The following is a 22,956-nucleotide window of genomic DNA, read 5'->3' as shown; positions in this document are numbered from 1 at the left end:
TAATTCCTAGGTTATAATATGTTGTAATCTAAAAGTTGCTCGGTTAGCGAAGTTGAAACTACGAGTGTAGGGTGTGTTTTTTAATCCCTTGAGCTGGGAGTTTTTCACGTAAAACTCTGTTGTGTCATTTACTTATCTCTTATTGTGTGTTTTCTGTGGAAACTGATAGAGAACCAGGTTCTATACAGTTTGGTGGACCCTAAGTTTCTATCAATTGGTATCATAGCAAGTTCTTTCTATCAGGATAACACCTAGAAAGGATCCAAATGGCTGCTCCACCAAACTTTGAAGAAGGTTAATTAACCTACAAACCACCAAGATTCAATGGATAATATTGTGGATGGTGGAAGACAAGGATGCATGATTTTATCATGGCTAAAGATTCAGAGCTCTGGGATGTTATCTGTGATGGACTCTTCGTCCCTATGAAGACCATTGGCAAACCAGTAGTGACAGTTCCCAAGACAAGGAAGGAGTACAATGATGCTGACCACAAAGCTATAGAAAAGAACTTCCGAGCAAAAAAGATCCTCGTCTGTGGTATTGGACCAGACGAATACAACATAATCTCTGCCTGTCAATCAGCCAAGGAGATCCGGGAAGCTCTCCAAATGGCACACGGAGTAACAACTCAAGTCAAGCAGTCGAAAATCGACATGCTCACCACTGAGTATGAACCCTTCAGGATGAAGGATGATGAATCCATTCAGGACATGCACACTCGATTCAACTTTATTATCAACGAGCTCCACTCTCTAAGAGAGATCATTCCAAGGAACAAACTTGTCTAAAAATTACTCATTGTATTACCTAGTTCCTGGGAAAGCAAAGTAAATGCTATTAGGGAGGCAAAGGATCTGCAAAAGTTGATCACTGATGAACTCATTGAAAATCTAAAGACCTATGAAATGAAGAAGAAGAAGAAGAAGAAGAAGGACCATGAAAGAAGAGAGCCCAAAAGGAGAAGAACCTGGTCCTCAAGGCAGACGATAATGAGTCAAGTGGTGAGGATGCTGACATGGCCTATTTGTTGAAGCGATTTCAGAAAATGGTTCGTAGGAATTGAGGCATTCCAAAAAGGGGCAGCTCCAACAAGCCAAGAGGTTATGACTTGTGTCATAAATGTAGTAATCTAGGACACTTCATCAAAGACTGTCCTCTCCTCAATCAAGACCAGTACAAGCACAATACAGACAAAGCAGTCAAGAGGAACCCAGTTCATGACAAAAGATTCAAGAGAAAAGAAGCCACTGACAATGTTGTGAAATAAGTTTTTGCTGCATAGGGAGATTCTTTCAGCGAATCTGGAGAAGATGATGAACAAGGTGATACCTCCATGATGGCAGTTGAAAGTGAAGCAGCTGGATATGACTCTATCTTTGCCCTGATGGCAAAATCTAACGATGATTAAGATGATGATGATGATGATGATGAGGTAAACTTTCTAGAAGTTTAAAGAAATTTGAAGTCTTACTCTCAGAAGAAGCTTATATCTTTGGCAAATATTTTAATTGGTGCTTATCATAGTCTTATAAATGATAAAAATGCATTAACTATGGAACTAGGAGAGGTAGAACATGAGAGATGATCTAGTAGTCGTAGTGGTTGACCTAAAAGAAACCATCGAGGTTCTAAAGAAAGAAAAGGATGTTCTGACTGAAAAAATTGAAAACGTAGAAAATGAGAGAGATGACCTATTGGTAGTTGTTATGGATCTAAAAGAAACAATAGAGGAACTAAAAATGGGAAATAATTCTGGGAATATCCAAAAGGGAAAGGAAGTTGCAAGTGAGACACACATTAAACTTGAAAAAGAAATCAAATCTGTGAAATCTAGTCTGTGTGCAGAACTTGAGTGAAACAGACAACTTCAGGAAGATCTAGACAGAGTTAAGAATGACCTAGAAAAATCTCTTAAGTGGACTTGGTCCTCTGATTCAATCACTGCTATGTATAAGAACAATGGGGGGAACATGCAGGGAATCGGGTTCCAAAAGAAAAAGACTCTTAAATTCCTCATAGCAAGTACGTCACTGTCCCTGATAACTTGGCTTTGCACTCACTGTGATAACACTGGACATTTTAAAGAAACCTATAAAGCTAGATTTCAGTCCCAACAGAAAAATAAAATTTTTGCTAAAAAAGTAATTATTGCTAAAGAGCCTGGTCCCTCAAATAAAAAACGTGTGATGCCTTCTTGGACAAGAAGAAGTTTGATTCACCCTTTTCCTCATTACAAGGGACCCAAACTTGTTTGGGTTCCTAAGTCTAATCCTTGATTTCCTTGTACAGGGAGCAATAAAAGGAAGCAGCCAAAGATGGTATATGGATAATGGCTCCTCTAAGCATATGACTGGAAGCACTAATGATTTTCTTTCACTTAAAGCCCTGCAAGGAGAGAGTGTGTCCTTCGGCAATGGCAAAAAGGGATATATTCTGGGAGTAGGAAGAGTTGGAAAGACACTCACTCATTCAATTGAAAATGTGTACTATGTGAATAGTTTGAAATACAGCCTACTAAATGTCTCTTAAATCTGCGACAAAGGAAACAAAGTGGAATTCTTATCAAAAACTTGCACAGTTACAAATCTTGTAACTGGTGAAGTGATTCTATTGGCAAAAAGATTCAAAAATATCTATGTTGCTGGTTTTGAGTCTTTGAACAATGAGGATCTTACATGCTCGAGTGGTCTTCTTGACAATGCTGAACTGTGGCACAGAAGATTAGGACATGCAAGTTTTTACATTGCTGAACAAATTGGTCAAGAAGGACCTGGTTCGTGGACTGCCTAAGTCAAGTTTCAAAGATCACAAGGTGTGTGATGCATGTGTAAAAGGAAAGTAAGTCAGGTCCTCCTTCAAGTCCAAAATAAGAAGTAAGCACCTCAAAGCCACTTGATCTTCTCCATATGGATCTGTGTGGACCTATGAGGGTGCCAGGTAGAGGAGGAAAGAAGTACATTTTCGTCATAGTAGATGACTACTCCAGATTCACCTGGACTTTGTTCCTCAGAACCAATGATGAAACTTTTCCAGTATTTGCTACTTTTGTGAAGAAGATCCAAGTGAGGATGAGCCATAATGTTGTGAGTATAAGATCTGATCACGGCACAGAGCTTGACAACGCAAAATTCGATGAATTCTGTGATGAAAATGGTAAGTCATAATTTTTCCGCTCCAAGAACACCCCAACAAAATGGTATTGTGGAGAGGAAAAATAGGACTCTTAAAGACATGGCTATGGCAATGCTGATTGACAGTGGCATTGCAAAACATTTCTGGGCAGAGGCATTCAACACTGTATGATCCCTCTTGAACAAAACCCCGTATGATCTGCTGAACGGGAGAAAACCCAAGCTAACATATTTGTGGACGTTCGGCTGCAAATGTTTTGTTCTCTATAATGGGAAGGAAGCACTGGGAAAATTTGATGCCAAAAGTGATGAAGGAATATTTCTTAGCTATTCATCACAAAGCAAAGCATACAAAGTCTACAATAAAAGAACTCAATGTGTTGAGGAAAGCATACATGTGATCTTTGATGAATCACACCACCTATGTGGGAAAGATCCATATGATAAGGTTGATCAAGACGGAGAGCAGTCAAAGGTTCCTAGTGAAGTCATTGATATGGAAAATAGAAAGGGTGACATGATGAGTCAGGTCAAGAAATCAAATGAAGATGGTGCAGCTGAATCTCTAACTGATATAGAGGAACCTGGTCCTTCAATCACAACAACTAAAGCAGAGAACATAGTTATTGATGTCGTTCAAGGAACTCCTGATGCTGAGTTGAGAAGTGTCACTCGTGTCAACAATGGATCTCATTCAGAGGAACTTGGATCCTCTCGCAATGAGATTCGGGTGTCTAACTGGAAACACAAAAGTTCACACCCTCTTCAAAATGTAATCACTCCTCTATTTAATTATATTTGCAAAAGTTAGAGGTACCTATTAAATGGCCAAAAGTGCATGATTTTGAATGTGTTTTCATCTCATTTGTTGTGTGAGTTGCGAGAGATTACATGATATTTGAAGTGAATTATACTCATTACGTATTTCTTATTTGTAGGAGTGAGCTTGAATGATAATGGAGTAAAAGATATCAAATTATTGCAAAAAGGAGAAAAATTGGAAGGATTGGGAGCTCGTCTATTCTCGTGCATGGCACGAAAACGGACATAAAAAAGGAGAAAAGTGAAGGCACAAAACAACGAAGCGAAGCAAAGGCACGGATCGCTTCGCAAAATGGAAGAATTTCAAAAGCTGAATCCGCATCCATGGGCGCGCGACGCGCGAAGGCAGATGCGGATTCCAGATTTTCCCATCCGAAGTGGGATTCAAAAGTTCTGCACCTTAGCAACCCTAAGTGATATAAATACATCAGAGAATGACTTTTTAAGGGTTACACAACATCTTTGAAGGCAATAACAAGCAAGGAGCAAGACGGAAGATTCAGAAACGAGTTTTTATCTTTCTTCTTCCCTTTTCTATTATTGGTGATGAATTCTTATATTATAGTTGTGAAAACAATTATGAGTATCTAAACTCTTTATTTTAGGGTTTGATGGAACCTCTTGGAGGATGAATTTTTGTTGCGTTTAATATAAGTTTGCCATTGGATTTTCTCTACTTGTTCAACTACGTGATTATTGAGTTTGATTGAAGGGCCCCCAATCGGCTATGCCTATTTAGTGTGTATTACTTGGAAAAGGGTACATATTTAGTTAGTTATTGAACAACATCACTCCTAATGTATATGAGGGATCAATACGGAGGGTTTAAATATGAGATTATGAATAACGAAACCTTGGTGTGAACTTAGTGAGATATAAACTAAAGCTAACTAGCGTAGTTCGGAAGAATATGTCTAGTATATTGTTGTAGTTGCTCGGAAGAGAGTTACGATACCTAAAGTGCTCACGGTCGGTAGAGAATATCTAAGCAAAGTTATAGGAGACATGGCGGGGAGGATTCCGATGAGAGGGAAAATCATAACCCTAGACCTTTCCAATCTTGTCTACAACATTTGCTTCGTTAGAAATAAAATTACAGCTTTTTAATTACCCTGCTTTTAGTTAGTAAACCTCAACTCATTATTCAATATTTGTGAAAGTTGATTACTTGCACTCTTGCGAAATTAGCAGTTGTGATTAGTAGGTTAATTCCCTATGGGATTCGACTCCGGACTTGTGAACCGGATTATATTTGCAACGACCGCTTAATCCTTTTTATAAGGCATAGTTGGGCGTGATCAAATTTTGGCACCGTTGCCGAAAAATTAATGGTGTTATTAATTACAGTTAGAAATATTGCTAGGATTCTTAGTTTAGTCAATTTTCTTCATTTTAAATTCATTATATTGAAATTTTAACATTTGTAGTCTTGGGTGTTACAGGTGCATACCTTGAAACTCCTCAAGAACTGGTGAATTGTTTGAAACATTATCGGATCGTGAGAAAACTTTCAAGGCATTAAATCGTGCAAACAAGAAGGACAAACGACAGTAGAACTCAAAAGAACGAATCGAACTAGACATGGGTGACGTAATAGACAACCCAAACAACAGAAACAATGGGAATGACCCGACAATCAGGGTGTGGCACCTCTTGTGCCGAAGTGGCCTTGTATGATTGGACACAATCCACCACTGAAAATCTGGCAACTGCAATTGCAGTCCCTTAGATACAAGCGGAGTTATTTCAAATCACAAACAACAAGCTACATCTGCTGCAGAACAAGGGACTGTTCTCCGGGTCTTACATTGAAGATCCACAATAGCATCTGAAAAACTTTTTGTCAATTTATGTCACTCAAAGGCAACCAAATGTGACACTAGAAGCAATTAGACTATTATTTTTTCCATTCTCAGTGACTAGAGAAGTTCAGACTTGGATCAATTCGCTCCCCACAACAGCTGGTTTCTGCCAAGCAAGTTGATGAGATATTGAGCTTCAGGCAGAAACTAGCTGAAACAGTACAAGAAACATAGGAGAGGTTCAAAGGGATGCTAGTTAAGTGTCCACATCATGGCATTCCAGATCAGATATTGGGATAAAGGTTTTACATGGGATTGGCAGATAGCTTGAAGGCCAACGTTGATGCTTCAGCAGATGGAGCATTTTTGAGCAAATCATTTAGAGAGTGTAAGGTCCTGCTTAGATAAAATGGCTCAAAACTCAGGATGGATGACAAGAGACACTACAATCGCCCCTGTAGTTCACTTAGTAGCTTTGGACCCAAACAACTCCATAGCCGAGAATATGGCTACGCTGATGACACAAATGAGTATCCTCACTAAGAAGATTGATGAATCAGGCCAGAAGCAGGTACACATAGTTGACACGACTAATAGGGGCTTATGTACACCATGCATTAACCAAGCATATGTGTGCTCGTGGAGTGGTGAAAGTGACAACCATAACTATCAGGAGAATATGAACTACATGGGAAACTATGGAGGCCAAAGACAAGGTGGTCAGACTTGGGGACAACAGAATCAACAATATAGGCCAGCACAACAGCAGTACATTAATAGCAACAATCCTGGAGCTATGCGACCACAGGGTCAAGTCGTGTCTTACCAAAGGCAACAAGGATACAATCAGCAAAATCAACAGCTAGCTTATCAACAGCCTCAACAACAACAAATAGTGAGACAAGATGATTGGTTGTCTGAAATTAAAGGGATGCTGCAACAACTTATTGGGTCCAATGGAAAAATGCAAGAGAAGGTTGAAGCACATAACTCAGCGATAAAAGGCATTGAGATTCAATTAGGGCAGATATCTATCGCTCTGAATAATTGTCCCCAAGGGACGTTACCTGTGGACATACATGTCAATCTAAAAGAGTGAGGCCCGAAGTAGATTATGGCTATGAGTCTACGAAATGGTAGAGATCTTAATCTAGAGCAAGAAATTGCTTGCGAAAGCCAACCAACTGAGATACTTGTGCCAGTACCAATTGAGGTAGACTATTCAACGGGGTTAACAAAGGTAACGGTACAACATGCACACGAGGAAACAAGCAAAGAAAAAGAGGTTGCAAAGGAGACTGAGAAAGTGCAAGAGAAGGCATCAGAAAAAGTGTCGGAGCAAGATCTAACTCAAGTCATAGGAAGGAAGTGACCTCCAGCACCCTTCTCGCAGAGGTTAGCTAAATATCAGAAGGATGAACAGTACAAAAAATTCATGGAAATGAACAAAATAGAAGATTGGCATGTTATCAACACAAATCCTGAACAGATAAGGCTCGTCCCAAAAGTACATACGAAAATCATGGAAGAATGTTTTCTTTTGTATAGAGGATAGGTCATGGGGGAAAATACCGCTTGCCAAGTAGTTTGCAATATCTGCATACCATGGCGCTACCTCAAGGCTTGTGGCCAACAATTGTTCATCCGGGAAAGTTTCCACGATCTCGTCTACCTCAACCTTCTTCTCCTCTCCTTCTAACCTAGACAAGTGATCCGCCACTTGGTTCTCCATTCCCTTTCGGTCACAGATTTCTAGGTCGAATTCTTGTAGTAGCAGCACCCATCGAATCAGGTGCGGCTTTGAATCCTTCTTCTCAATTAGGTACCTGAGGGCAGGATGGTCAGTACAAACAATTACCTTCGAGCCTATCAGGTATGACCTGAATTTGTCAAATGCGAACACCACTGCTAGCATCTCCTTCTCGGTCACTATGTAGTTTAGTTGGGCACCACCAAGGGTTCTACTTGCATAGTATATTGGGTGTATGACCTTCTCCTTTCACTGCCCCAGCACTGCTCCCACAGCATAATTGCTTACATCGCACATCAGCTCAAATGGTTGCTCCCAGTCGGGTGCAACTATGATAGGCGCAGACACCAGCCTCTTCTTTAATTCCTCAAAAACTACCCTGCAGTCATCAGAAAACACAAAGGGGTAATCTTTTTCAAGCAATTTACACAAAGGGTTAGCAATTTTGGAAAAATATTTTATAAACCGCCTGTAGAAACCGGCGTGGCCAAGGAAACTTGGCAACTTTACTATTACCTCAACCTTTGCACGATCCACCTCAATGCCCTTACTTGATACTAGGTGCCCTAAGACTATACCTTCATGTACCATAAAATGGCATTTTTCCCAGTTTAGCACCAGATTAGTCTCCATATATCTCTTCAGCACTCTTTTCATATTCCTAAGGAAGTCATCGAACGAGTTTTCCACCAATGAAAAATCATCCATGAAGACTTCCATTATGTCCTCTACCATATCTATAAAGATGTCCATCATGCACCTTTGGAATGTGGCGGGTGCATTGCATAGGCCAAACGGTATTCTACAGAAGCGTAGATGCCATATGGACATGTGAATGATGTTTTCTATCTATCCTTCGGGGCAATAGAGATCTGATTATACCCCGAGTATCCATCCAAAAAGCAAAAGTGGGACCTCCCTGCCAATCTATCTAGCATATGATCAATGAACGGCTGTGGAAAATGATCTTTTCGGGTGGCCTTGTTCAATCTTCCGTAGTCCATAAAATTCGCCATCCCGTGACTGTTCTTGTTAAGATCAACTCGTTGTTCTCGTTTTGCACCACAGTCATTCCACCTTTCTTTGGCACACACTGAACTGGGCTAACCCAGTTGCTGTTGGAGATGGGGAAAATGATTCCCGCATCTAACCACTTGATCACTTCCTTTTTCATGACTTCTTTCATGTTGGGGTTCAGTCTTCGTTGATGTTCTATGGAAGGTTTGTGCCCATCTTCCAGTAAAATGTTATGCATACAAAAGGCCGGGTTGATACCCTTAATATCTGCAATGGTCCAACCAATTGTAGTCTTGCACTCCATTAACACCTGCAAAAGCTGTTCTACCTGCACATCTAACAAACCAGATGAGATAATAACATGTAAAGTCGAGTTAGGTCCCAAGAAAGCATACCTGAGGTGAGATGGTAGCGGTTTTAGTTCCAACTGTGGTGGCTCTTTGATCGATGGCTTAGATGGAGGGGTCTTTCTTTCTTCTAAATGTAAAGACTCGAATTCGAGCTCTCTTTTCTAGTACCCTTGGCCTTCAAGAGCCAACACCTACTCCGCCAAGTCCTCACCATTTACCTCTTCTAAGTTCATGAGGCAGGCCGTAAGAGGGTCGTTTGTATTAAGTGCCTCATCATCTTCCTCCATGATCACATCCACAGCTTCTATCAAAGAGCAATTTGCAAACTCACTGGGTCCCCACATGGACTTTTGCACATTAAATGTTATTTCTTCATTATTTAGCCTCATCTCCAGCTCCCCAGTTTCACAATCAATCAGAGCTCTTCCTATGGCCAAGAACGGCCTTCCCAAAATTATGGGAATCTCTTTATGAACCTAAAAGATGCACACTTATGGATGAAGGGTTGTGATGAATGCCAACGGACCGGGAATATTTCCCGCCAACATGAGATGCCCATGAACTCAATTCAGGAGGTGGAAGTGTTTGATGTATGGGGAATCGATTTCATGGGGCCTTTTGTCAGCTCATATGGCAACAAGTACATACTCGTAGCTGTGGACTATGTGTCAAAATGGGTAGAGGCCATGGTGCTCCCTACAAATGATACAAAGGGGGTCATTGATTTTTTGAGAAAGAATATATTCACCCGGTTTGGCACTCCAAGGGCAATAATCAGAGATGGAGGCACTGACTTCTGCAACGAGCCTTCGCAAAGTTGTTAGAAAATATGGTGTGCGCCACAAGGTTGACACCCCATATCACCCACAAATGAGTGGGCAAGTGAAAGTTTCGAATAGAGAGATAAATAACATTTTGACAAAGACCGTGAATGCTACAAGAACAGATTGGGCGAAAAAGTTAGATGATGCACTCTTGGCCTATCGTACCGCGTTCAAAACTCCGATTGGCATGTCGCTGTATAAATTGGTATTTGGGAAGACATGTCACTTACCCGTAGAGTTGGAGCATAGAGCTTTGTGGGCACTGAGATAGCTAAATCTCGATATGGAAGCTGCGGGTACAAGTAGAGTCACAGAGTTGCACAAGCTTGATGAGTTTCTCTACCATGCTTTTGAGAGCACAAGACTATACAAGGAGAGAATGAAGATGATGCATGATAAAAATATTCTTGAGCGGAGTTTTAAACCTGGAGATATAGTATTGCTATACAATTCGAGATTGAAGTTGTTTCCGCACAAGTTGAAGTCAAGATGGTTAGGACCATTTTGTATGGTAGAGATGCATTCAACTAGAGCGGTCGAGATTACATTGGAAGATGGCTCCTGCAAGTTCAAAGTTAATGGGTAAAGACTAAAATATTATTAAGGCATGGTTGAGGAAGATAAAGTGATCTCGACCTTGTACTTGAAAGATCCTTGATAAGGGATAGCCCGCATCGTGCCGCGACATTAAATCAGGCGCTTCTTGGAATGCAACCCATGGTTTTGTTATAATTCATTGTGTCGCGACGTTAAATCAAGCGCTTGTTGGGAGGCAACCCTATTTTTATATTTTTCTTTATTTTTCGTGTTTGATTTTGAATTGTGAAAGTATTTACATGTTTATGAATGTTGCACGCATGAGATTGTGCGAATTGGAATGACTCGAGGTGAAGAAATCATGACAAAAGGCCGAAAGTGGCTGAATTTGAAAAGCTGAAAAAATAGCCAACATTGGGCTCGTCTAAATCTGCACCTCGCCCGAAGGTAGACGCGGCCCAGGCCAGCCAACTGACAAAAAAAAAACACTAAAGTGGGGGCATGGCATGCCCCACTTCGCGAATTGTTTTATTTTTCTTATTATATTTTTTCTTTCTTTTCAGCTAATTTGTTACCAGGTTTGTTATTTCAAACACCCCAACCCCTGTCTTCTATATTCCCAACACTCACGCCCCATTTTTGCCTCCCCCTCTCGCACCAAGTCCTCCCAATCCCTCATACGAACTGGTAACACCCCATCTTCTTTTCTGCTCATTCCTATCCCCTCCCCACGTAGCAGACCCTCCCCTTTCCCTTAGGTTTATTTCTTGTTTTTCTCCTTCTTTCTTATTATGGTTTCTTTTGGTAGAATAATTGAAATTCTAAATTTTAGAGCATAGTCTGCTCAAGATTATGTTGGTTGTTGTACATAGGGATGTGGGAAACTACAATTCCCACCACCTCACTAAAATTATGAGAGTAAACACATGTTACTTGCACTGAAACATGATGGTAAATATTATGCATATAAGGTGTTCGAAAAATTGCCCCAATGAAAATTTTGATAGGTTTTGCAAAGTCTGAGTAGCAAGACTTATTGTTTTGGTAATATGAACATCTCTTGAGTATGGGGTAGCCGTTTGGGGGTCTTTGCACTTAAATTGCATTCGTTTTAGAATGAATGTTAACCCGCTGCCAACTTAGGCACGACTCGTGCACGACATGTGCGTCATCCTACCCACTTGATTTTCAATGATGCTAAGTAACCTTATATCAATGCAATTAAGTAGTAGTAGACACTTGTACCCTTGTTGCACACTTACGCTTCCGGGATAAGTGTGGGGTACAATGTATACCGCCGTGACTCAATGTTACATATTATACTAATATGTATTTTGCATCTTTTGCAGGTGATATGGCCATCTCTAAAACACCAACTAGAAGCCATGGAGCCGGTGGTAGTGGTAATCCACCCCCGAAGAAACCACCAACTGACAAGAATGTAGTAGAGAAGGGTGCTATAGAGGCACGAACAAAGGCTAGGCATGCTAAGGAAAAGATTGGAACTTTTGAGGTGGTCGTTGAGGCCACTAACCTGAGCACGGAGCAGCCTGAGATATGATGAGGGAGTTTCTGACACCCACTCTAATATTAATCATTTATTGTATGTTTCTGTGATATTATGCAACTGGGGACACTGAACTCTCTTAAGTGTGAGGTGGGGGTGTCAGAATTTAATTTTTGTGGCATTTGTTTAATTGTTAGTGATATATTTTGCTATGATCACACTCAAGGCCGTTGTAATTGTATAATTGTAGTTAGCTTTTTATTGGCGTAATCCCGGATTTTCTTTAAACCATTGTTCTTTCCCAAGGATGCCATTTTCTTGAACCGGGTAGTCTTAGGTAGTTTTTTTTCTTTCTCAAACTTTGTAAAAGAATTTATAGACTTTGCTTGACGATGAATTGATTAGACAGATTTTTTGAGGGTTTAAAGTCTTAAAAAAAGGAATTTTTTTTTCTTTGTTTGTTTTGAACTAATATTGGAATGGGAAGAGATTGAGTATTGTGCTTCATGACATATTTTACATCAAGGCTTAGACCTGGAGCATTTATGCTTCGTACTTTCCTCGTAATTCTTGTGATTATGTGCCTGAGAATATATGTGACTGTACTTTGACTCTTGGGCTCATCTTTTGACTCTTGTTATGTACTTCCTATATGATTTAGTTCTATGATGACTGTGCTTAGCTGCTTTAACTTAAGAGTCGGGTTTGAGCCGTCTTGAATAGGTCATGTGCATTGTGCGAGGTGAGAAGTTTGAGTTATACTTTGTGCCATCCCAAGCTAGTCTAGAACTTGCCCCGTGTGTGAGTCGAAGCGAAATGATTAAGTATCGTTAAGCTAGGAGATGATATACGCATTTCTTTGATTGACCATTGAGCCACTTTTGTCCGCCGGTGCTAATATTATCCATAGTCAACCCTTTTTAGCATGTATACCTTTTCTTTGGCACCCACATTACAAGCTAAATTTCCCTTGTTCTTAATCAAATCTTATTCGCTCTTTACCTACGAAAGCACTTAAGTCGCTATAAGAGTAAAGAGAGAGATTGGGTAGCTTTTGAGTGGAACCATAGGAAGGCCGAGAAGGCGCGTTGTGTTTAAATGAATTACTAGCTGGAAACACCAAAATTAAGGGGAGTGTAAAAAGAAGAAAAAAATAGATTTTGAAATACACCTCTCAAGTACACCTCCCAGGTATTGATCCGGGCTAGTTAGCATCAACGTGATGATATGCTTAAAGAAGAAGGGCCTAATCGTATATTGGTTCGTGGCATGATATTGACTTGGCCGTGATGAGAAGGTGTTTGAAAGTGAAGTGTAGTGTATTAAAGTTCTTAGGAGGGATAGTCACTATTTTTTCCAAAGGTATCCTACCCGTCCCTTAGCCCGCATTACAACCTATGAAGTCCTACTTGATCCGAGTCTGTGCGAACTTAAATTAGTCAAGTCTTATACTACGGGTAAGCCTATGGTACGAACTTGGGTGGCATATGAGTTATTTTTGCGAGAGTGAGCGAATTCTTTCAATTGGATAGTCCTTAAAATATACTTAAACTTATGTTTGAATGTGTGGACTACTTCCTCTCTTTAGTTTGTTGGTGAGGTCACATGATTTGCAAAATATTGATATAGGCCTTAGTTTTTGAGTTGGCACGAGAAGGGAGTCTTAGTTTGGGATGTATTGGAGTCAGATTTTGAGTTTAGGATATTAGCGAGAGTCATACAATTATTTTAATTAGTCTTGGCATGACGTAAAGCTTGAGAAAAAGTATGAATAGTGCTTATGCTAGGTTCTAAGCGTTGGTATAAACCTTTGTCATTGGCGTGAGGCTTAAGTAGGTTTGAAAATTTATTTCTTGCAAATGTGCTTAATTTTATTCGCTCGAGGACGAGCAAAAGTCTAAGTGTGAGGTGGTAATAAATGGCCAAAAGTGCATGATTTTTAGTGTATTTTCATCTCATTTGTTGTGTGAGTTGCGGGAGATTAAATGGTATTTGAAGTGAATTATACTCATTATGTATTTCTTATTTGTAGGAGTGAGCTTGAATGATAATGGAGCAAAAGATATCAAATTATTGCAAAAAGGAGAAAAAATGGAAGGATTGGGAGTTCGTCTATTCTCGTGCGTGGCACGAAAATGGATGCAAAAAAGGAGAAAAGTGAAGGCACAAAATAGCGAAGTAAACAAAGGCACGGACCGCTTCACGAAATGGAAGAATTTCAAAAGCTGAATCTGCATCCATGGGCGCGGACCTCGCGAAGGCAGACGTGGATTCTAGCTTTTCCCATCCGAAGTGGGATTGAAAAGTTCCGCCCCTTAGCAACCGTAAGTGATATAAATACATCAATGAACGTCTTTTTAAGGGTTACACAACATCTTTGAAGGCAAGAATAAGCAAGGAGCAAGACGGAATATTCGGAAACGAGTTTTTATCTTTCTTCTTCCCTTTTCTATTATTGGTGATGAATTCTTATATTGTAGTTGTGAAAATAATTATGAGTAGCTAAACTCTTTATTCTAGGGTTTGATGGAACTTCTTGGAGGATGAATTTTTGTTGCTTTTAATATATGTTTGCCATTGTAATTTCTCTACTTGTTCAACTACGTGATTATTGTAGTTGATTGAAGGGCCCTCAATCTGCTATGCCTATTTAGTATGTATTACTTAGAAAAGGTTACATATTTAGGTAGTTGTTGAAAAACATCACTCCTAATGTATATGAGGAATCAATACAGAAGGTTTAAATGTGGGATTAGGAATAACGAAACCTTGGTGTGAACTTAGTGTAAACTAAAGCTATCTAGCGTAGTTCGGAAGAATACGTCTAGTATATTGTTGTAGTTGCTCGGAAGGGAAGAGAGTTACGACACCTAAAGTGCTCACGATCAGTAGAGAATATCTAAGCAAAGTTATAGGAGACATGGCTGGGAGAATTCCAACGAGAGGGAAAATCATAACCCTAGACCTTTCCAATCTTGTCTACAACATTTGCTTTGTTAGAAATAAAATTACAGCTTTTTAATTACCTTGCTTTTAGGTAGTAAACACTCAACTCATTATTCAATATTTCTGAAAGTTGATTATCTGCATTCTTGCAAAACTAGCAGTTGTGATTAATAGGTTAATTCCTTGTGGGATTCGACTCCGGACTTGTGAATCGGATTATATTTGCAACTACCGCTTAATCCTTTTTATAAGACATAGTTGGGCGTGATCAGTACCCAAGCAAAGACATTAAATAGAGTGTAGCAAACACATTAATAAGTTCAGGTTCACAACCTAAAAGGGAAAGGAGGATACAGTGATGATTCTTTCAGGGAAGCAGGTGGGAGGGAATGAGAGTCTGGTTTCAGCTTGAAGTATGCCCATATTACGTATCAAGAAGTTTATAGTAACTTTCTTAGCTATGTATTTGTGTTCTCACTAAATTTCTACTCCTTAAGGTGCAAAAGTAGTAGGTTATGCCCTTATCATCATTCATTTATGTCCTTTTTATTGTACTTTCAAACACTTATTTTTGAAAATTTCCTCATATCATGGTTAAAAATTCAGTGAAGTTTTTTTTTTCGGGGTTGTTAAAAATAGCAGGACAGAAACAAAAGAACATCACTTTCTCCATCTTATTCAAGTAAATAAGTGATTCTAAGAGAAAACAAGTGAAACAAGAATTTATGTCCTTAGTCCTTGTACTCCCATGGAATGTTCAAAGGAATATGAGCATTGAACAAAAGCTATTGTCTATCAAAATGGTATTGGTACTTGCATCACCATATAGTTAATGAATTCCTCTTTATTGTGTGTTGGTTTTGACCAAGAAGTAAAACAATTCGTCCCTCACTCTCGGGACTCTTGAATTGACCCCCTCCCCCTCCCCCACTCCCAATCATGCTAATTGGAGCGTGGACAATATAATATGAGGCCCCAACATAGATGAAATGAGTCTGATTCTAATACCATGAGCTAGCTTTTGGGGTTGAGTTAGACCCAAGATCCATTTCTTTATCAGCTATATAGTCTCAGCAATTGGTTGCCTGGTGAGACAACAGGAAGAACTAAAATACAAATTAGAAAGCTTATGATGACTGGATTTTACATATTAGGGAAGGAGATGAACATCCATGAATCACCTACTTAAAAGAGTTCAAAATCTGCTCTGTTGGCTGACCAAGATAGTACTGTATTCTGTATTCGAATGTTAAAGATAAACCTCAGTGAAGGTAATGAATCCCATGTACACTAGAGAGCATCTCTTAAGGTGGCACCAGAACTTGATATTCTAGCACAAACATGTTAAAAGAATAGTCCCTCAACATCAGACTCTGATCCCTTCAAATTGTCTCCCGTTACATTTTGTTCCCTTTCTATTTTGGATCTTCCTTCATACAGAATCTGCTGTTTGTATTTGCAGGTAAGTTACATATAAGGCAATGGTTCAAGATACATAAATATGGAGTGGATCTTCATTCTTTTTTGGAAATGCTTGCTTCACCTGAATATATTAATATAACATTAGTCAAGACTTCTTTATGGATATTTGATCATTATTAAAATTCTACACTTAACATTAATTACTGAAGCTCAGAATGTTTTGTCCTTGAAATATTTCCAAAGGTGATAATGTCACTTTGGACAATGAGTATGTTGGTGGCCTTTGCATGGCTAGTTAGATCGACTTGTCGAATTGCGTCAAGTGGTGAAGAGGTAATAAAGGTCGTAAGACAGATTCCCATTCGAAAATATAAGAGGAAACGAAGCTTAATTGTTCTGGTGATATTGGTAATGAGCTCAGAGCTGCAGAGTTAGCGATTCAGCAGACCGAACCTTATGAAATGCCCCGTTTGGGAGTTATCCAAGAAGGAAAGAATCGTAAAAGATAGCCCTCTGCTATGAGCATTTTTTCACAGTCTGCAGCATACAAGAGCTTACAAGAGAAGGTCGCTAAGATGAAAGAAAAAATTGAGAACGATGAGAATGAAAACAAAAATGCTATCTGTAAAGTTGATCGTTGGAAGACGATTGAGAAATCAAGTCCTGACAGTTGAAGTGGGAGGCTTATCTCATTATTGATGCTTTAGCTTATCTTGTCTTGCGGATTCTATATAGAAATTTTGGGAGGAGGACCAGGAGTTAACAAAATGATACATCACTTATTGATTTTCATTGAAGCCTAGTTTAAATTACGATATCGTGAACTATCTAAACTTGGATTTCAGATTTGTTAAAGATGCCAGCCTGAAGTTTTGGGCCATGTAAGTACTTAGGTTCTGATTGTATTGCTTTCGGCATCTGTTTATTACTTGTATACAAAAATCACTGACCCTGGGATATATTACCCATGTCCGTCCACCAGCAATTTAAATAGAAAACAAGAGGGTATTCCAAAGATATGCATTAATGCTAGTACTTGATTTTGTGTGTTGAATGATTATAAACAAGTACTCAGTAACTTGGCTTTTCTTTTCTGTATTGAATACTAAGCAAGTTGTCTATCTTAGCTTGGCCTTCTTGTAATGTGGCTTATACTTCTCTTGGCCTTTCATCGGCTATATACTCGGACTTCATAACAAGCTGAGGTATAAACAGTAGAGTTTTACAATCCCCCAGATGCTTGTGCAAATAGTTGTATCTCAAGAGGCCGTATCCCTCATCTACAGTAGTAACATTTGCAACTACATGATGTATCCAATTACGCCAAGGAGTATGCACACAACATTATATTCTGCACTTTAAATTCTCTCATTGAAAATCTTTCTGTGAAGATCCTCTAATGACGGACCCTTGACTAGATTGTTGGGTGTTTCAACTTTTGTAACTAGCACTGAATTTGATAGTAGGCTGTTGAGTCAATTATTTCGTTGTGGGTTGTTCCTGTATAAATTGTTAGTCCCGCCAATATTGTTGTATTTGTAAATAATAATATAAGTTATCGTAATGAAACAGTAATTAATTCGAGCCCACTGAATTCACAGTGTTTCCTTAAGGAATTTAATCCCCTCCTAGTACCTAAGGTTATGGATTATTTCCTCCCAGGATAGAACGAATCACACACTGGTGTAGCGATACTTCAAACCCCAGTGTTTCAGCGAACACAAAGTTCGGTAGCAAATCACACTTACAGTTGCTTTGTTTGAAGTTAAAACAATGCAGAACAAAGGAGTAGAAACTCAGAAAATCGTATGGAAATGCTGAGAGGAAGGAGTGCAATGTATAGCCAAAGTTGAGCGTTTTCAGTTTTTGGTTGTGTTTCTTCAACAGCTGCTGCACATATTTATAGCAGTCAGCTTTGAAGATGAACGACCCTCCACCCTCCATGGTGGAGCATGCACTAGCTTGTTTGTGGAGCAAGCACTTGGCCATGGTGGGAAGAGCATTAGGCGGCTGCTATTGCAGCTGGTGGTCAATACACGGATTGGAACATATCCGTTACAAATGCGAATAATCTTACGTTAATATTTACTATTAACAAATAAATTTGGTCCAAAAAATTAATCAATCAATCGTTTGACCAAATCCGAAGCCGAAGCCGAAGCCGAGCGACGACGACGGCGCGAGGCTTGCTTTCTTCTTAACTCTTTAAGAGCTACAAGAAGAGCAATTATATATATATACCCACCAAAAATCTTTTCCTCTTCCAATATGGGACAATGTCTCATTGTTAAGAGGGGAAAACTTAAAATTTTACTCAAAAATTTTATTTTTCCCTCCATTTCCCATTCACCCTCATTTTAAGACTTTCATCTTAAATAACAAAAATCTGAACATAAATTTGTTTGCGGTGGTGGTTACTGGCAAAGCTGGTAAATATATTGACACCAATTTCATGCAGGTCAGGAAGAATGGAAGTGGTTGAGACTGTGCATACTTTCAGCACGGAGATTAACATTTACCATCTTTGTGTCTGCAAGTGAAATATTGCTGACATACAATACACGGTTATTAAAAAAAACGGTACACAATTAGCTTTCGAATTCTGCACTTAGGAAGTTGTAAATAATTACAAATTTTAGTATTTTTTATTTTAAATTGAAAGAGGACCATGTGCAATCCTATGATAGTTTGCTAGAATGATCCTATAGTTCTTCACCATACTCGTTAATGATCATACACAGAATATGATTGTATCAAGTATACTTTCAATGTAGTTCATGTGTAAAATTCATGTTATTGACATTCTTAGTTCCATCTTGACTATTTTTGTGCCTGCACCTGAAATTATACCTTCTCGCTCCCCACTCGATATCCTTGCAAATTATAAATATATTAACTATGACAGAAACCTTTTACCTCCAGAAGTCTCTTTTGTAACTTAAGTTCCTACTATTTCTACTTCCCTCTATATTTCTAGAGATAAAAATTGTGGACTTGAGAGTTATTTCTGCTACTGCTATATCTTTCTATATACTTGAGTTTCTTGAAACTAACTGTAGCTTTTAATCGTCAACTTGAGATTTGAGGAGAGATGAGGATAATTGATTTTACAGCTGTTACTAGTGTGTTATAATTTATTCTTTGGCATTAGGAATTAAATAAGTGTAATGCAGACAACAAAAATGGAGCAAGTTATATGAAATTAGATTGTAAAATGGTTACGGGTAATGTTAACCTGTTTAGCGTTCTGACTTACGTAAATAATCTTAAACGATTGATTTAATATTAATCACCTTCCTTAGAGAGGTCTGTGAATATTGAAATACATATTCGTGTTGTGTGTGAGTGTAATTAAACACTGATTAAAAGATTAACAACTAGATTTAGTTAACAAAGGAGATTAACTCATGTAGAAAAAATCCAAACCAAACACGCACGACCGATAAGAATGAGAGCTCAAGTGTAAGGCTCTTTCCCACGTAGGCCATAAGTGAATCTCGTCTGTTTGTAAATAATTTCCTCAAAATCTTTTTCAATGTTTGATTACCTTGAAATCTGGAAAAAAAAAAAGGTTTTCTTTAAGGAAACTATTTCATCAAAATGGAGAAAATAACTTGCCATTTACAGAAGAAAGTCATCTCATAATATCCCAAACTCTTATTCAATTTCACTCGTTTCAATCAACATTAATTAAGATATTGATATCATCCTCATACCCTTCAACTACATTGTTCTAAACATTGTTATCTCAACAAGTATATGACTCTAGCATAAAAGGAAAAATGACAATGAAACCACGTTGTTAGTTAGCTTTGTCTTGTTGTCGATGTGTCCTCTAAAAGATTTTCAAAGGCAGATAATTTGATAAATGAAAATTTTAATTATATTTGATAAGAAATGATTCTAAAGTAATGCCACACCTCCTTTTTTCCTGAGAAATAGGTCAAAAGTATTTTTTTCAATTAAAGTGACATTATTTGAAAAGAAATTATTTATTTAATTTTAAGAGTCGCCACTTGGAATAATTATTTACGGCGGCCCAAGTCGCCATTTATTTTGAATCCCAAATCAAGGAAAATTGACTATGTTTAAGTCTGCGAAATACAGAAGACCGGGTAAGGAATTCTGTTAACACGGGAAGAAGGTGTAATGCATTCCCGAGTTCCGTGGTTTTAGCATGGTCGCTCAACAATTATACCTAGCTTTACTAAATTCAGATATTTTGTATTTATGAGAATTTTATGCCCTTTTGCCTTAAACCGCTTTTAATTTCTTGATTATTTGTAATTATGGAATTATCTTGAAACGGATCACGCGTATGTGTATTGGTTTTGTTTGGTGTGTCAAGAATCATGTCACGCGTACGTTTACACAATTAATAACACTCAATTACTATTAAAATTATTTTGTCAAAATCGCGCGAACGCATACCTTGTCTTTAATTTTAGAAATCGTAACTATGTCACGCAAACATATACATAGCCATGACAACTGAATTGTTTGAAGTGTGCTTATAATCATGCTAACGTTGCGCTTTTTACTTAGCTAGGGAGGTGATAGAGTTTTATTTATTAGGTACAATTGGGCCATGATATGGATATTTATTCAAGGGAATGGGCTTGGGAACATTTCAGCTTATTGGCCCAATTTGTTTATTCACTAATTTTGACCCCAAAATTTCCTATAGCTCCCGAATCTCTCTGCCTATCTATTCACAACTATCAAAAGTGACTTATTCTTCAAGAATTAAATTGGATCCAACCACATGAAAAATTTTATACATTGAAATTATATTAAATAAAGGCAACAACTAATGAAAAGGAAATTAGTCTGACAAACATGCTTTCAACCCAAAACAAAACGAAACAACGTATAGAAATAAGAACAAAAAAACGTGAGCAGTGTAAAACAATGAAGAAGAAGAAGAACCGGACCTTTTATAAGTTTCAAAATATCAAAGATCTTCCAACTAGTTTACAAGAAGAACACATCGATGAAGTTGAAACGATCAGACCCGTCACCCGGATACCACGAACGGAGACTCGCCGACGGCCTCGACTGAAAGCTTTACTGTTTCGGCTGGGTTTGAATGGTGGTTGTGTTAGTCAATCTGTATTATTGTAATAAATACTTTCTTAAATATAAACAGAAACAGAAAGTTAGTAGCAACAAAATGTCGAAATAATATCTGAAAATAATTTCGGAATAAATCGAGCCCACCGAATGCACAGTGTGTCCTTAAGGAAATTATTCCATTCAAGTACCCGAGGTGGTGGAATAATATCCTCTCAGGATAGAACGATTTTTACTCACTAGTGTATTGGTACCAAAAACTCTGGTGAACTTCGAACCACTCAATGGTTATAAAATACAATGGAAAATTTTGTGCAGAAGAAGAAGAAGAAGAAGCAAATCAGAAAATTTCGTAAGGAAAGATTCTGGGATTCAAAGCATATTTATAGATTTTCTGGCACTGTTTCTGAAAAGGTTTGCAACCTTTCAGAAATAGCCATACCTGTTGGAACAGGCGGAAATATTTTTGTTTGAAGTATTGCGGAAAAACAGATTTAAGTCGCGTCGCGGGTCCTGGATTATTCCGGGTTGAATTTTTGTTAATTAATTAAACAATTGAAAGAAATTTTGTCTAAAAAAATTAATCAATCAATCGTTAACCGAAGCCGAAGCCGAAGCCGAGCCGAGCCGAGCCGAGCGAGCGACGACGATGATGGAGCGAGGCTTACTTTCTTTCCAGCCCATTTAATACCAAGAGAAGTGATTTCTCAATATAAGCACATTCATCTTTCTTTCCACCATTAATAAGGGATACTTTGCTCTTTCTAAAGAAAAAGGGAGCTCACTTTTCCTCCAATTTTTTCCCTCCATTTCCCATTCACCAATCTTTAATCCTAACAACCCCCACGTGAATGGGGAATGGCTATAAGATAAAGGAATGCATGGACTAGTGTGTGATTTACATGCAAGGATTAATTGTATCTGGATAAGTAGGTTTTCCTTTGAACTTTCCGTAGTGAACTTATATCGAATATACTCGGTCAATCGGTAGATTTGATATCTTTGAACCGTCGAGCTTTGTTGTATACCTGGACAACATAAGTCACACAATCAATCCTTAACCATCTATGGTTCTCACGGTTGTGTTCGTTTCAGCCATGAACACCGCCTAGTTTCATGAGTGCTTAGAGAATGGACCTTTACTTTCATTCCCCTCGAAGCGGCTTACACTTCACACTCATATAGGTGATTTCTAAATATGTAATCCTATAGACACACTATCTGGTCATATCCTGCCACACTTAGCAAATCATTAAAAAGCTTTAAGCTTTATTGACTCATCAAAAAGTCTTAATGCTTTACCTTAATTCCTGAACATTGTCTTCATCACGAGAATGAGTTGAGTTATTTGACAATGTTGAACCGTCATTCATAACTTTGTTTGATCTCTTTGAATCTAACTCTTGGGATCTCCAGTATGCTAGGTAGAGTTACCGCCATGATGACTTTTCCTAGGCCTTAACCTTATTCCCTTCGATGATCTTTCAACTGCCTTTCTAGATAGGCCTTTTGTAAGTGGATCCGACATGTTATCTCTTGACTTTACGCAGTCAATCGTGATAACACCACTAGAGAGTAGTTGTCTAACGGTATTATGTCTCCGTCGTATATGACGAGATTTTTCGTTATACATAACGCTCCCTGCCCTGCCTATTGCCGCTTGACTATCACAATGTATACATATAGGTGCCAAAGGTTTGGGCCAAAATGGAATATCTTCTAAGAAATTCCGGAGCCATTCAGCTTCTTCACCGGCCTTATCTAAAGCTATG

General features: G+C 38.5%; 1 non-coding gene across 1 annotated transcript; it reads right to left on the bottom strand.

Annotated features, from left to right (window-relative positions):
* Positions 1-5,929: 5,929 nt before the first annotated feature.
* Positions 5,930-6,036, bottom strand: LOC142172197 (small nucleolar RNA R71). The gene has a single exon (XR_012701573.1). It is a non-coding gene; the product is annotated as a small nucleolar RNA R71 (small nucleolar RNA).
* Positions 6,037-22,956: the final 16,920 nt, after the last annotated feature.

This window comes from Nicotiana tabacum, chromosome 17 (assembly GCF_000715075.1).
Source record: "Nicotiana tabacum cultivar K326 chromosome 17, ASM71507v2, whole genome shotgun sequence".
In the NCBI taxonomy this organism is placed as follows: Eukaryota; Viridiplantae; Streptophyta; class Magnoliopsida; order Solanales; family Solanaceae; genus Nicotiana; species Nicotiana tabacum.
This window is presented reverse-complemented; position numbering and strand designations above follow the sequence as displayed.